The 11,493-nt window shown below is 38.7% G+C and overlaps 1 long non-coding RNA gene across 1 annotated transcript; it reads right to left on the reverse strand.

Annotated features, from left to right (window-relative positions):
- Positions 1 to 2,141: 2,141 nt before the first annotated feature.
- On the reverse strand, positions 2,142 to 11,327 carry LOC139961035 (uncharacterized). The gene is made up of 4 exons (XR_011790701.1): positions 9,728 to 11,327; positions 6,816 to 6,985; positions 5,505 to 5,664; positions 2,142 to 3,549 (listed from the first exon to the last, which is right to left on the reverse strand). It is a non-coding gene; the product is annotated as an uncharacterized lncRNA (long non-coding RNA).
- Between the last annotated feature and the right edge of the window lie 166 nt (positions 11,328 to 11,493).

Below are 11,493 nucleotides of genomic sequence, written 5' to 3' on the forward strand. Positions count from 1 at the left end.
AATAGTAAAAGAAAAACTGCCTTCACTGGGGTTCGAACCCTGGACATTGAGATTGTCTTGCTCTCCAGGTACAGGCACTGCCAACTGCGCCACTGTAACTGTTGAGAATAAATGATCGTTTCTAATATTTAACGTTCATAATGGAAGGAAAGAGAATAGTAAAGAGAATAAAGAAAGAGAATAGTAAAAGGAAAACTATCTTAACTGGTGTTGGAACTCATGATCGAGTGCTTATCAGTCCAGAGCGCTAACCACTGCGCCACAGCAACTGTTAGGAAATGCTAGTCGTTTCTAATATTTCAACTTTAGCAAGGAAAAGATAAAAAAAAAAATCAAAATGCGTCGAGCGCCCTCTTGCGGCCTCGTTTTTGGTCAGTTTTCAACTTCAGAGGAACAATGGGAAAGCGAAAAACTTTTAGGGGGAACAAAAGATTTCAAAACCTTTGTTCGACCTAAAAGTTTTTCGCTCTCCTATTGTTCCTCTGAAGTTGAAAACTGACCAAAAACGAGGCCGCAAGAGGACGCTCGACGCATTTTGATCTTTTATACGTGATTTCAAAGGGCTAAATCGATTTGGGGTCAATTTTTGGCAATTTTTATTTGCGCCAAAAATAGGTTTTTTGTCTGAAAAGTTAAAAAAGTACCTTTTTTTGGTACCCAATTCCAAAATAAACGTCAGATTCGTAATCAGCGTGTCGCGAACTACCAGAAAAGATACACATTTATCGATTTTGCGACAACAAATTTTTGCATCTCAAACTTGCAAAAGTAAGACCGAAAAACTTTTACGACGAACAAAGGTTTAAAATCTTTTGTTGCCCCTAAAAGTTTTTCTATTGTTCTATTGTTCTGTTGCAAACTGAGCGAAAGAAGTTTCATAAGAGAGCGCTCGATGCATCTTGTCAGTGATACGTGATTTCAAAGCAGTCAAATCAAACCTTTCTTTGTCATCTTGAGTTTTATCTTGACATTTATGAATAAATGGGTCAAATTTTGGCATAAATTTTGGATAAAACTGCTTACGGTTTTTAAAGGTGAAAAAACTTTTTGTCGCAAAGGCGATAAATGTGTATCTTTTCTGGTAGTTCGCGACACGCTGATTACGAATCTGAAGTTTATTTTGGAATTGGGTGCTGTGTGTGGGCGTGCAGGGGGCCAAAAAAACCTGATTTATGATTTATGAACAAAAATAGAAATCATATAGACAAAAGCCTTTCCCGGTCAGATAATTACACGAAATTGGTGTATAACAAAGACAAGGGTGTCTTCTACTCCACGTCTAATTTTAATGTCGATGGGTGTTTCAGAGGGGACAAGAGAGGGGGCTGAAAAGAGGGGGTTTTCCAATTTGTGCACTTATAGGGAACACGTATTTCCAGCGGGTCCTTTGGGACCACGTATCCCACAAACGGAAGCAGATATGGACCTGGGAGTTGCAGATTTGGGCTCCTGAGCATCGATTACTCCATGTTACGTCATTTGGGCGAAACCGATTTTGGGTCAGTTTTGGGGGGAAAAATCAAATCAGGTTTTTGGCCCCCACGCAACACCCAATTCCAAAATAAACTTCAGATTCGTAATCAGCGTGTCGCGAACTACCAGAAAAGATACACATTTATCGACTTTGTCGTACGAGTGAGCTCGACGCATCTTGCCAGTGATACGTGATTTCAAAGCTGTCAAATCAAACCATTGTTTGTCATCTTGATTTTTTTATGGTTTATAAGGTTCTAATTTTTCACAAAATTGTTCAACTCAAAGTTGGGGAGGAAAGGGTGGGGGTGGGCTGGGTTGTATTATGCATCACAAAACACATTACAGAATGTTTCAATTGGCTTAAAAGGGTGTAGTAGACCTATTGTTTTAGTTACAAGGCCTTTCAAAGGGCAAAACGATTTTTGAGAAATATCTACCTTTCATATCGACTGCAATATCATCCTGTCTTGTCAAAACAATTTTGTTGGCAAACTAGTCTGTCAGATTATTCATAACATCCTGTTATATGTATGTGTGGGTATGTTAAGCAAGGTCAACTTCCAGTTCCATTTGTAAGGACCAGACAAGTTCTCAAATCGCTCTCTGTTTTTTCTTCTACACACTAGAAATAAGAGAGAGACAGACAGACAAGAAATAAACACGGAAAGAAAAGGAATTTCAGAACTGCCTGTTTATTTTTCAACTTCTTTTGGGACACGATATTGCAACATTTATTAAGCAGAAGTGTAAAGAACCACATGTGTGAATCACATACAGAAAAAGGCAGTTGCCATGGAGACATGAGTACACAATATAAAAATAAAGCAAATAGGACAGAGCAGGTTCCAATATGCTTTAAATACGTCACTCTAAGTTTGTTCAAAGAAATTTAATGAAGTAAAAAGCAAAACATGAAATTGGATGATAGTTACAAACATAATATTCTGAAAATATATCAGACTGGACAAAGAGTTAAAAAATGTTTATACATGGGATAATTCATGAGGAAATTTAACTGGAATGATGACTCTCCCTTTATAGCTCTGAGGCAACTAAATATAATCAATGCTTTCTAGAGCATCCTTCAAGCAGGGAGGAATTGCTTCATTAGAATGATATACTACTGCCACTCTTCTTCAAACAATATTTACTTGAAGCTCTCATAATCCACATGAAGAACAGCCACTTTGGAGTTTGGTAAACCTCAATAATACCATGCAGACGTTTCCCTATAGAATTATCCCCCTGAACTGCTTGCCACAAACAGTAAGATTACCTATATAATGCTTTAATGTGCAACTTGATACTGCCAAAAGTTTAATCTTGATTGTTAATTACAAATATAATGGCTGATTGTCATGTATCCAACGGGTTTGTCCTTAAGACTTACACAGAACTCCATAACAGCAAACGTTACAACAGGAAGCAGACTAAGTTCGGTTATATGATTTTTCTATGAGAAGTTATCTTGTACACAATTTCCAGAACCAAGAAACACGCCTTCGTATTTGTTATTTAATGAAGTAATGAGGTGATAAAGAATTTGGATGGTCACATCACGTCAACTTGAAATGCAAAATATATGGATTTCCACCGAACGACTGGCAGTGTAAAGTCAATGGCCTGCCTTTGCTTAACATGTAGCAGCCGATGAAATTGTCTCTCCTGATATGTAAGAGTGGAAGACAGGATTAATGTTTAATCCCTAGCTACTTCCCTAGTGATTCAGATATGTTAAATGACAGACCTGTCCGTTTCTACTAATTCTACTATCGATGCTCTAATCGAATGCCTGTCATCGTCGAGTTTATTTCATTCTTTTAACGAGGGAGTGTTAACGGGTCATGAGTTATTGCTTATTAAGTCCAAGGTTGTCAAAGAGAGAATGCCACAATTTTTTTTTTCGTGTTCTTCGTCACCTCGGAGTCGTCTGCACATTTAGCGTCTTTTTTCTCAACAACAAGTTAACTGCCAAGAAAATCGTCTAGACATGTCTTCTGGGGTCTTCTGTTAACTTCATACATACTCCCTCCCCATTGGTGGTCAGAGATGAGAATGTCAGTGCATCCAAATCTGTGCGAAATTAAAGTTGAAAGCAATATTATGAGTAGTCAATGCCACACTATATATATATAAAATAAATTATCATCTTGAAAGGTTTAAGTTTAAGAGGGCAAACTAAATCGAATGACAGCGAGTGACCGAATGACCAAATGACTTTGTACAAGGTTAATTATCATTCGCGAATGACAGTGAATGACAACGAATGACAGTGTTGAGTGGAGATAGAACGATTAACGGAGTGTAGTAAATGTGGTTATTGGTTTTCTGCGCAAAAATGATTTGAGGAAAATCGCATGTTACGTGGTTACAGGGTTTTAGTGTAATTTACGGAGAGACACCACAGGGAAAGTTTTTGTGTGAGAATGCGCTTGAGTGCTGTGCTTTTAACATTTTCCTCTGTGGATTTATATAGAAAGAAAACTGGAGTAATTGTTAGGTGCTGGCTTATTGTTTAAATTAACTTTTTAAAATCAGACTTACAATTTCGCTTACTATAAGGTGCGTTTGTATCTTGTCTGTACTTTACTAGATCTGTAAGTCACGCACTTCGCGTCCACTCGGTTTGCGTGGCTTTAATATACCCACGAAGTCTGAACTGTGATATCCGGTTGAAGCAAATGTCTGTGCTGTCATTCACTGTCATTCGTTTTAGTCAACGCAATTTTTTAGTGTGTACAACATATTGTCATTATGTGTAACGCAATTGTCATTCGTTTTAGTAACACCCAAGTTTAAGCTCCACTACAAAGATAGTTAACATTCACCATATTGGTTGAGTGTAGACTGTTAGTGTACAACTGAACTATGCTTAGGCATTGAATTCATTGGATGATCTTTTATTGTGACACCTACATGTTTATGGGATTACTGGCTCACCTTTTTCTTATTGGAGATTGCATGTCATAATTTTGGCGTTATATCATACAGTTTACTACAAAAACTGAAAATTGTTTATCCATATGAGCCAATACAACATTTGTGACATATTAATTAAATTAAATATCAGACATTTATCAAGTTAGATTAAAGCTAGGATACAACAGAAGTTTGATGCCTTTTGGTGCTCTATTGATGTATGTGTGCATGGTCTGACTGTTTAATACCAATCAAACATTAATTTGTCCTGAATCAGGATCCATGGGGGTTCAAAACACCCTCTGTATGACCCAAATGCAAAACAAATAATGCTAGCTAACCATTATTATGCATCATTTTGCATCAAGAGACCTAAAAATTGCCTTATTTTGCCAAAGAAAAGGGGTCCCTCCCCCAGGTTTCAGAAAATACCCCCCCCCCCACCAATACACACACAAACACATTTAGCAATTTTCTTCAAGGGGCCTAACAAAGAAATGGTACCAAAATTCAGTTCATACAGTATCTCTCTATCTTGTCGAAGTTCCGGTCCAAACAGCGAGCAAAGTAGTAATAAGGTCACACTTTCTAAACAGAAAAGTTCCCTGTGGTTACCATATCAAGCTATCCAATCCTTTTTTGAAAAACAAAACACAATAGGTGATACCTAGCTGTGGAATGTGGTCTTAATTATTTACTCATCATTTGTTTGAACAAATAAACTGTGTCTGCTTCAGTAAAACAAGTCCAGGCAAAATCTCTTTTTGGGGATGTAGACCAAATAAAGACAATTGTCTGGCTATATGCAACTTAAGAACCAGAGGTGGAATCTTTGGAAGTAAATATAGGAAATGAAACATTTAAAGATAAACTTATTAATGGGGACTACACCTGCAAAGATTTACAGTACACTTTCTCGGTTCTCACCTACCTTCATAACCTTTCTGTATGCTTTATACCTATGTGGAATTAGCTATACTCAAACACAGCAGTGTTGACCATTCTTCCATGCACTATCAGTTATTTGCATGGTACAAATAACAGATATGATGCCATTCATTATTGGCACTATACAACAGAAAATTATTAAATGTTTTAGATATGTTTACCTCATCATCACATCAATAATGAAATAAGAAGTTGATGCTGCAGTCTTGTCAGGCACTGCCTTATAGTCTCAGGCCACTTTGAATAGAAGTCAGACAGTGTTATTATGTACAGTCGCTTGGCAGCTGTCACTGGCAGAGGACCATTAAGATCAACACCAACCTGTTAAGAAAGAAGACAGCATTTAGGTACTAATTGCAAAAACGTTTACAAGTTGCAGGCTTTGCCTTGACTGTTGTTCTATTCCATTGCTTCATTCTGTCCACAGATCTAGATCAAAATAGTGGGATATCTGATCGAAACAGGGTGTTGGTGGATTTAGGCCAATTATTTTTACCTTGCATACATGAAAATGTAACTTAAACCATACTGTACCACAAATTTACAATCGCTTAAACCACTAAACCAGAAAAGTGGAACATCCACTTTTTCCAACTTACAATTATATGTCTATATTGATGGTTGCTCTGCAGTTATGCAAAAGTTTGGCTTAAAGGTATGCTGTATGGCCCAAAATATGCCAGATTTTCACTTTGGTCAAAATTCTTAAAGTATGTTTATTTCTACCCTGGAGGAAATTTACCTCACTGGGACATTCAATCAGCTAGTGTCATCATTTTGAATGTCTGGCACAATTTACAGGATTATTAGCCCAAGGAAAGTACTTTTTGAAAACTTCTAACAATTAAAGTGGCCAAAAGTTAGGGCCTATACCGACTACCTTTAAACTTGTATATTTTTAACCTGTCCAGACAGAGTGACTTAAACTAAAGTAAACTTTCACTGCATGCTGTAGACAACCTGTACTATTAGAATAAGGTGACCATATTTGCCTGAATGGAATCAGGGACATTTATTGCGTGACTGATATGGGGGAGGGGTGTAAGGGGAGGGGGTGTACCCCTCCCCTTTGGAAAGTTTTCAAGTGCCTAAGGTGCTTAGATGTAAAATGGTGATACTTAGAAGCACTTTTTAAATCAATATTATTTTCAAAAAGGTAGCTTTTTTCTTAGATGAAATTTACCTACTTTACGAAAGAGTGCTAGGCTAGATCGATCTAGCATATTCCACTTTACACTGGCTCACCTGAAATACTGGTTAGTTCCGTTCTGCGACAGCACACTTACTAAATTTTGTTTTTACAATTAGTTTACTAATAATGTGGGATATTTTCGAAATTCCTGAACATTTTAACAAATCGGGGACATTTTCGGCGACACTTTTTCATCGGGGACAGCACACTGTAATCGGGGACTGTCTCCGAAAATCGGGGACGTCTGGTCACCTCATATTAGAACAGCTTGAGAATTTACCTTTTTCCATAATCCAGTTACAGGAATGCTATGGAGACTTGTTCGTAGGTCTACAGGTCAATGACGCTTTGACATCCTGTTGAACATACCTTGTTACATCAACGTTGATAGTTTTCCAACAGAATCTAGACATATTCTGTTGTCTGGTTTATCTATGCCAAGATGAGCACCTTCAAAGAGATAAGAAAGTTCATGATCAAGGAGATATCATGTTTTTTCTATCCCTCCCCCCCCCCAAAAAAAAACAATTATATGGGCTGCAGAATTTGGTAATTCTAGCTAAAGTGCGGCTAAAATTGAAGTACAACTCTATATCAGTGTTTGAAATGGAATATTCCCATTATTGTACATATTGCATGGCCACTATTGGTTTATACATGTTTATGAAGTTTTCTTCTGCAGTGAGGTTTGGCATGTTGTGAACATGGCACACCTAAAACAAATACTATCGGGCCTTCAATATCTTACCAACCAAAATTAATGAACGTGATTTTGTCACGTACAGTACTAGCAGGTGCGTATCCAGGATTTTCTAACCTGGGGGGCGCGAATTACTATCTAAGCGGAGCGCCACCATCAGTTGGCGCGGAGGGTACAAGAAAATTTCTGGCTTTGATACCCCCCAGATCACCGGAAATGGCACTTCTCTGGCTTGAAAATGACTAACCAGATGTACACTTTTGCCTGAGAACCGCAGTATTTCCCAAAAGTTTTTTTCCATCCATAACCTTTTTGAAGATTGTCACCAGTCACACATCATGTTCGACCTCATTGCATGTCCTATGGATCATTGCTTTTGTAGGTGATTCTACGTCACGCCCATAATATCCGAAAGCCCCACTTTTCAAGGTTTTAAGCCCATTATTTGTTGAGAATTTGAAAATTCACATTTCTCGTGAATAAAATCACTTCAGAACATACCCATAATGTTGCACAAAATTCAATCTATTGACAACCAATATAGAAAAACCTCCTTGAACCCCTAACAGACAGGTCAAAATTGCACGAGTAGAGGAAAGTATGATGAAGAATGTTGGTCAGGAAATTTTCGAAAATTCAGACACAGTTAATTTATTGGTGTAGAAATATTGCAACCTCTTAAAATGGCAATTATAAAACTGCGTTGAAGGAAATGAAAAATAGCAGATATTTCCGATATCAGGTATATCGAAACCGAACACTACACACATAGACGTAGGTCCCGTAGGAGGCGGGGGCTGCAGCCCCCCCCCCCCGCAACCAAATTTTCCCCATTTTTTCGGGCACCTACTGAAAGAAAAATAAATAGCAATGAATAGCTTAAAAATGATCTCCTTGGTAATTAAAATAAAGTTCTAAGCTTGGCCGATATTACTACAGTAAAAGAGAGTTTTGACATAAATGGATCTGTATGCTTTTTCTCCATCTACATAAGACATTTCGTTGTTTACATTAGCATCCGGCGGTATACTGGCGGTATTTCACGGACGGTACAGTAAACGATGGCATGCGATGTAATGACCGATGCTTGCTTATATGATATTGGCATCGATATGTTGAACGCCCGAAGCGCGCGAAAAATTTTGGCTTTTTTTTCGAGCAAGTCATTACAGCCCCCAAATCCAATTGGGCTCCTACGCCTTTGACTACACACATAGACAGTTTTTGAGGATGTTCATCCTGGAACATGCATTTCAATGCTCACTGATATGATGTTATATCTGCTCTTTGCTTTACAAATTGGAAAAGGCGTGTAGCGAGTAATTGCCAAGGGAGGGGCGAAGTCTGTAGGCAAACTATCTAAGCGAAGCGCCACCATGAGTTGGGGCGAAGTTTCAATAAAATTTTTGGCCGAAAATGCCTCCCAGATCGCTGGAAATCCCAGGCCTTGTAAGTTGCATCTAAGCATTGTCTATTTTGAAACTCGGGGGGGGGGGGGGGCGGTGGCCCCTTCCCGAAATGCGTCATGTTCCCCGACGACTCGGTCGAGTCCAAGACCAGCCACAGTTGGTTCCATATAGCACAATTGTTTAAGGCGTCCATAGACACACACGCGTTATGATAGACCATATAGTATTTATATAGATACATTAGTGAGAGAGGAAAAATGGAAACGTCAAAAATGGAGTTGTCGGTGTAAGGGGTAGAGTGAGGCGCACACCCCCTCCGAAATCCTTGATCTGTCACTGGCTACCTTTGTATATAATAGGGATCAGCGCTTTAACTATGACTGTTCCTCTTTCTCTTCCCGAGGTCTTGGCTATCTTATCTACTCCCCCCCCCCCTTTTCTCCCTTTTCTCCTTTTTCTTTTTTTTTCTTTTTCTTTTCCCTTCCTTCCTCTCCTCCTTTTTTTTCCCCCTCCTTTTCCCTTTTTTCTTCTCTTTTTTTTCTCTCCTCTTTTCCTCACCTGGGGGGCGCACGCCCCCAACGCCCCCCCCCCTGGATACGCGCCTGATTAGTGCCACTTTCCTCTAGAAATAGGCTAGGCTACAGTACATTACTAGTTGCATGTTATATTGTCCCATGCATGCAGACCAGACTATCTCTGTAAGCTTTAGTGATATGATTTGGTTATGATTGTTAACTTCTATGGTAGGCAGAGCGATAAAAGGTGGAAATTTATGATATTTTTCACAAAAAATTGTTATGACAACTGGGTAAACAAAAAGAACTAGGCCCTAGTAACTTAGTTCATACACTAACAACTTGCCCAATCATACAACTGATTATACTGTTGCATAAGCAATTGCTTGACTTTTGCGAATGAGTTACAACTAAACAATAGTGGTTAAAGAATATCATGATTTGTGCATCAATCAGGCCAAGAGGTCTGGTTATAATTAAACTGTGGAAAGGCCGTTCGCCATTTAACAACAACAGGCATAGGCCTAGTGTGTATCCTATAGGCTTTACTGTAAGTTACGGACATTACCTTAGATGCCACTACTATGAGCTGCCTCGATTTGGGCGAGTTAAGAAGCCCTAGATAACAACACTTTCCTTCAATTTCGGTATGCGAGAGTTCCATTTTTAGCCAGTCTGAAAGACTGCCTTTGTCTCCATAAGATCCTCCTCTGTTTTATTTTTGTGAAACCACTTGGATAGCTCACAGCTCTTAGAATATAGGCAATTGGTCTTACGTTTTCTGCTAACTTTTCCGTTTTAAGTTGTCGCGCGCACGGCAGGATCGATCGACTTACTGCTAAATATATGGAAGCCGAAATGTGACAAATTTGCTAATAATACGGATACTGCCAGAGTCCATTACTAATTAAATTTTTGCTTCTCTAACGTACCTTCTAGGGCGGACATTGTGTTCAGGTGGACACAATTCACCACAAAATACACAACCGTCAAATAATGTCCCCCTTCGTTTAACCATAGCATATATACTGTCCGAGAGACAGTTTGTACCAACTGGTCTCGTACAATATGTTCGGGGAGCCTAGTTTTTATTCCCAGGACGGATAAGGGTTTCAGGTTTTTCAGGAATTTACAAAATTCGTTTGAAATCAGAGTTAGGGCTTAGAAAGTGGGTTAGGGATCCACTTCTAGCGAAAATGAAGGATTGTCGTTCATAATCTGGTGTCAAAACTAGGAAAAAAAGATTCAAAACATGTTTTTTGAAAAAGCGTCAAATGTTTGGAATCCAGGGATCGACGTTCGTCCTGGGGAAAAAATACGCGTCCGGGGAGACCAAATGTACTGGTTAATCCAGTATAAATTGTCCTAGTGGTTCTAGGACAGTATTTACTGAAAATGGGATATTTGCGACAGTTTGTACTGCTACACAGGCGGTAGTAGTACTAGGATTAAAGTTTTTGTGTCATCATAAAGTGGTATACGATTTCAACAGTTATAATATTCAAATCGTAGTTAAAGAAGTGGGGGTCTGTGAGTGAAACATGTAGTCATATGCTTTGTTAGGGCATTCTGTACTATTTGGCACACCTCTGTGAGGTCAGAGGTATTTACTATGTATTGTAATTACTTCGTTTGCTCTCATATAATAGTGCCGTACTTGGGATACGTTTGCAGTTTTGTCAGGAGAGGTTTCGTGTTATATTTTAATTGTGTTATATTTATTTGTTATTTTATCTTCATAATTAGTTGTGCTCACAAAAGTTACGTATAGTTTTAGTTGAACAATAGCGACTATGATACTTTCTAGTAGTTAATGTGTTGTTACTACCTTTATATATGGTTTGATGCCTTCCTGGTAACTCTCGGGTGTTTCAAGGTCGGGAACCGTCAGGAGAGAATCTCAACTCCTATCCGGTCTACTTTGGTGCTCGGCAAATCAGCGACACCGTCATACAAACGGGGTTCGGCTATTTGAGGATTTAACTGAGGGGCGTATTTAATTAAGGCTCAGTTTTAAGTTTAATTGTATAACATTTTTTTTATTTTCCCTGGTTGCTCGGTTATCACCGACAACCAACTAACTAAATATCCTTGCTGGTGTTTTTTAATAAACAAGGAGACAGTAAAAGCATACCATAAATTTTTGAGTCCGTTTGAATCTTTCTGAATCATGTTCTTCCTCCTCAATCCCCCACCCCCCACCCAAGTGACCTATTGCTAGCATAACTAGCAATTTCCCTCAATTGGTCGCTTTTGTCTTCTGTCATACCGTTTCTCCTTACATCTGGGACAACAAAGTTCCTTTCGTATTGTTTTCATATTGTTCTCTGTTCT

The sequence above is a fragment of the Apostichopus japonicus genome, chromosome 20, assembly GCF_037975245.1.
Source record: "Apostichopus japonicus isolate 1M-3 chromosome 20, ASM3797524v1, whole genome shotgun sequence".
Classification (NCBI taxonomy): Eukaryota; Metazoa; Echinodermata; class Holothuroidea; order Aspidochirotida; family Stichopodidae; genus Apostichopus; species Apostichopus japonicus.